Source organism: Montipora capricornis, chromosome 1 (assembly GCF_036669925.1).
Source record: "Montipora capricornis isolate CH-2021 chromosome 1, ASM3666992v2, whole genome shotgun sequence".
Classification (NCBI taxonomy): domain Eukaryota; kingdom Metazoa; phylum Cnidaria; class Anthozoa; order Scleractinia; family Acroporidae; genus Montipora; species Montipora capricornis.
In genome coordinates this window covers 6,312,469-6,317,468 of record NC_090883.1, presented here as the reverse complement: position 1 = coordinate 6,317,468, position 5,000 = coordinate 6,312,469, and positions in this window count along the sequence as shown.

The window sequence follows — 5,000 nt, the reverse complement described above, 5'->3', positions numbered from 1 at the left end:
AGTTATCAGGAAATATGCCATGTTTAAGTGACAAATTTTATGATAAATTATGTGTCAGCGGTCGAAATATTTCAAGTGCAGCAGAGGATAATAAGAGCGGATGTACGTTATCATAGCCAAAAGATTTCTTTGTGTCAATACTTTCTAATAGTAGATAAACCTCGGTTTCATTTACTTGAGCGAAGCGAAAGGTTGATTTTTTCCTCTTCATATAGGTTGAATAGTGGCGATCTGCTTTTGGCAATTTCGATGCAAGTTCAGTCGGAACATTACAGAAGTACCTGTTAATAGCATTTGATATTGAAGATGAATGCTGGAGATCTTTATCCTTAACCTTCAGATTGTCAATGTTCGAGGATGGCCGCTTTTTATTGATTATAAGATTAACATTATCCCACATTTTTTTTTGTTTTTGCGGAGTCCTTAAGTACACTATCGTAGTATAAGGTTCGAAGGGCTTTATTAATTGAGATTAATTTATGATAATAAATATCTTGAGTTGTCAACCATTTTTTATAGAGCTCGTTACGAACTTTGATTGATTTTCTCAATCCTTTCGTCATCCACGGCTTGTCGGACGTATTCTTTATATTAATCGATTTAAGCGGTGCATGTGCATTGCTAATGCTATTGAAAGTATGAAGGAATCTAGTTAAGCTTTCGTTTACATCATAGCTCTTGTATACTGTTGTCCAATTAGCATTCCTCGATGCTTTTTGAAAAGCAATCTTATCGAACCTTTTAAAATCTCTAATTTCAATTTTATTGGGGAAGGGACTTTGCGTAGGGTCATACGAAAGAGTAAAGACTGGCAAATGATCAGCTATTTCTAGGGCAATGCTACCACTAGTACTTGAAGACACAAAGTTAGAAAGAATGTGGTCTATACAACTTGTTGTTGACTCAGTTACGCGCGTTGCTTCGAGGATCAAAGGATTAAAGCCTTCTGAATAGATCAAGTTGAGGTATTCTTTTGCTATTGTACTCTTGAAGAGTGCATTGATGTTGAAATCACCTAAGATCAGACACTTTCTCTTAGACAAAAGGACAGAATGTAGAACATTTTCAAATTCATCAATGAAATCGCGTTGGGACCTACTAGGAGGATTATAAACTTAACAAGCTAGTGCCACCTATAATAACCCCCAATTACAATCTACGGAAAACCAGGAAATTCAGAGTCCCGGTTGCTAAGACCAAGCGTTTTGCCGAGTCATTCATTATGAAAGGAGCGAAACTCGCATAGGCCCTCGCTAAACTAGTGAAACTATGAAGATGTGTAAATAGCTTAGTTTTATATATTTTAATTATTGATTTTTAGTATATACATTTGTAAATAGTCTGTAATTTTTTTTTCTCTACGCAATTCAGTTTATACTGCCATGTAGTGTCTTAATAAACGTATCTATCTATCTATCTATCTATCTATCTATCTATCTATCTATCTATCTATCTATAAATAACGCCAATAAGCAAGTCTTGCGTGTCAACCAGATATTTTCAACACCAGTTAATTTTAAATCATTTCTCAAATGATATTCAAAGCTTGACTTTAAATATAAAGCAGCTCCGCCACCTGTAGAAAACGTGCGATTGTCAGTTATGATATTGTAACCTGAGATTTGCAAGCTGCTTATGTCAACTTGCGGGGTAATCCAAGTTTCAGAACAAGCAAACAAATCTAACTGGAAGGGAAATGAATCCAAGAGATGACATAACTCGTCTAAATGCTTGCTTAGGCTTCTTATATTTAAGTGAAGCGCCGAGAGTTGAGGTTTGACGACATGGGAAAGTTGTTCAAGCTCTTCTAATGTAAAAATCCCATGGTCATTAAAAGACTGAAGATTTAAATCTGGGTCACATGTGTCGCTTGTCATTTACAGTCACAAAGTTGATTTAGAAATTGCAAAACAAAAAAAATACTAACGTAAGTACGAGATAATAATGTCTACATATTCTAACCTGACCATGCAGTTATGTTTTGCGATATAGAGCTCCATCTATGTAAAGTTTTCCGCGAGAGAATCTAGGCTTTTTCCCGTTTTCAAATGCCTCCTTCGTAACTTCCTTTAGTTTTTTCTTTGCTTCACGATCTTCCCAGATTAGGTCCTCTGAAACCCAAATACCATCCACAAGATCTCGCTTCTTCTGGATAACTTTATACCTCTGTGGACGATACAGGCACTTGCAAATAATTACTCGCAGTTTGTCATCTTTTCGAGGCCAACACGATGTGCGTTTTCAATCTCCGGCTCCATATCAAGTTGATTGGATAAAATGTTGCGGACTTTTTGGATGCAATCCTCGTCGGTAGATTCTGGGACGTTGTGGAAACGGAGGTTGTATTCGCGGAAATATCGCTCAAGGGACAGGATTCTTTCACGCATTCCCTCAATTTGCTTGGCGTGTTTTCCAACAAAGCTTTCCATCTCGTCAACTTTACACCTTGCATCATGAAGTTCACCCCTGAGTTCTTCGAAGCTGTCGTTGAGGGTCTTAAATTGGCTAGATATTTTATCTAACGCTGTTTCATTCAGCTTTACTTTAGCTTTTAAGTTTGAGATGTCCTGAATGATTTGTTTCTGACCTTTGCTCAGTTGCCCAAGCGACTCTCGTACAAATGTTTCGAAGTCATCTTCTTCTGAAACTTCTGCCTGTTGCTTCTGCTTTCCTCTCTTAGTTGTGGACATTGTTTACATAAAGGATTTTGACATTAAAGATTAAAATAAAAGGAAAATTTGAAAAAGAAACCTTAACTTAATTTCTCTTCAACACGGAGCTTTAAATTTCGCGGCCATCTCACTCGCTGACCGCTGACCCGATGACCCCTATTGTCATTTCATTGACTCGAAAAATAATGTGTGTCAGTATCAATCAATATGACTGTCTTATGTGCTCCTTCATTAGAAAAAGGGGAATTGGCTAAAACAAAATGAAAGGTATTACAAAAAGAACAAAAATGACAGACTAGAATAACATTTAATATTAATCTTAGAAGGCTGAGGTTCAAATGCATGTAATTTTTTTAGTTGAAAGGGTTAATTAGTGTAAAGGCTTTATTTAACTGAGCTGTGTGAGTCACTTTATAACGAAGTTACAAAATTATTTGTGGAGTGAAGAGCGTATAGGTGCGTTTTATTTTGAAAGTGTATTTGGGGCAATATACGTAAAGCCAGGATAGATGTGTGAGTCCTAAGAAAACATTTTCTGGGAGTTGAATTATTTCATTCCTATCAAGACCTCTAGAAAAGGAAACAAAATTTAAATTGAGCAGAAAAATCGAGTTACAGTAACACAATGCAATCAATTCCATTTTTGTTTTAACTGCCGTTTCGTTCTCAGCATTCGGGGATCCGGTTGTACTTGATTCTATTTGGACAAGAACAGCAAAAAAATCCCAGTTGTTTCAAAAGGACTCCGTCAACGACTCAGAGCGATAAAATCAAAGAAAAAGTGGATAACAGTGGATTTGCCAGTTTCAAGGAAAACAATACCAAAAATCTAAAAGAAAATTTAGGATTTAAATGACCAAATGCAGGTAAAAGACATACATTTTTTCATCAAGCTTTGATGAAGAAAGCACACCGTACCGTATTAATAGAGAAAAAAAAAACGAAGTCTTCTCGCATGGAATAGAGTTTCATAATCCCCCGATAGTTAGAAGAAATTGGAGAACTCTGAGAACTATAAACAATTTCATGTACGTAGTATATGTAATTACCATTCCGTTGGGGATATTGTCATTTCGTTGACTCGAAAATTAATGTGTGTGAGCAGCAATCAACAAAATTGGTTCAAGTGCTCCTTCATTAGAAAAATCAAATAAAAGGTTTTACAAAAAGAACCAAAATGACAGAGTGGAATAACATTTAGAATTAATCTTAGAAGGCTAAGTTTTAAATGCACTTTACTTTTTAACCTGAAAGGGTTAATCACTGTAAATAAATTCATTTAACTTAGCTGTGTGAGTCACCTTGTTACTAAGTAACACAATTATTTGTGGAGTGAAGAGGCGTATAACTGTGTCATATTTTGAAAGTGTATTTGGGGCAATATACTTAAAGCCGCGATAAATGGTTGAGTCCTGAGAAAACGTTTTCTGGGAGTTGATTTATTTTATTGTCACGAAGGACTCTGGAAATAAAAACATGAAACGCAATTTATATGAAAACTAATCCAAAACTAAATAACGTAGTACTGGTTTATCTTAATACTACTTTTCAAAGTATACTCAGGAACCGTACAAAATTCGAATTAAACAACAACAATAAAATCAATCCCATTTTAGCTTTTGATGCAGTTTGGTTCTCAGCATTCGTTGATCGCGGCTTTTTCAATTCTAATTCGATATTAAGAGCAGTACAGTAATAACCCCAATTATCCCAAAGGATTCCGCGAACGACTCAGGGCGATCAATTTCAAACATAAATGCATGACATTGGATTTGCTAGTTTTAAAGAAACAATACGAAAAATCTAAAATAAAGCACAAAAAAGCGGATAATTTATGAAGGATCAAGTTTGTTTAAACTAAGCTAAACGTTTCTCAGCTAATAATAAATGATTTTTATGGTCAAATGCAGTTTAAACACGCCTTTTTTTTTTAACTTTAATGAAGAAAGTTCACTGTACCGTGATCCTAAAGAAAAAAAAAACAAGTGTTCTCGCTTGAAAATAGAAATTCAAGTGGAAGACATAAAAATTCTATTGCCAAGTAAATATTTCATGTTTAACTCGGCGGTGTGAGTCACTTTGTAACTAAGTCACACAATTATTTGTGGAGTAAAGAGGTGCATAGGCGTGTCATATTTTGAAAGAGTATTTAGGGAAATATACTTACAAGATAGATAGAGATGTGAGTCCTGAGAAAACATTTTCAGGGAGTTGAGTTATTTCATTCCTCGCAAGATATCTAGAAATAAAAACGAAATTAGAAATGAGTAGAAAATTCGAATTAAACAGAAACAATGCAATTAATTCCATTTTAGTTTTAATTGCTGT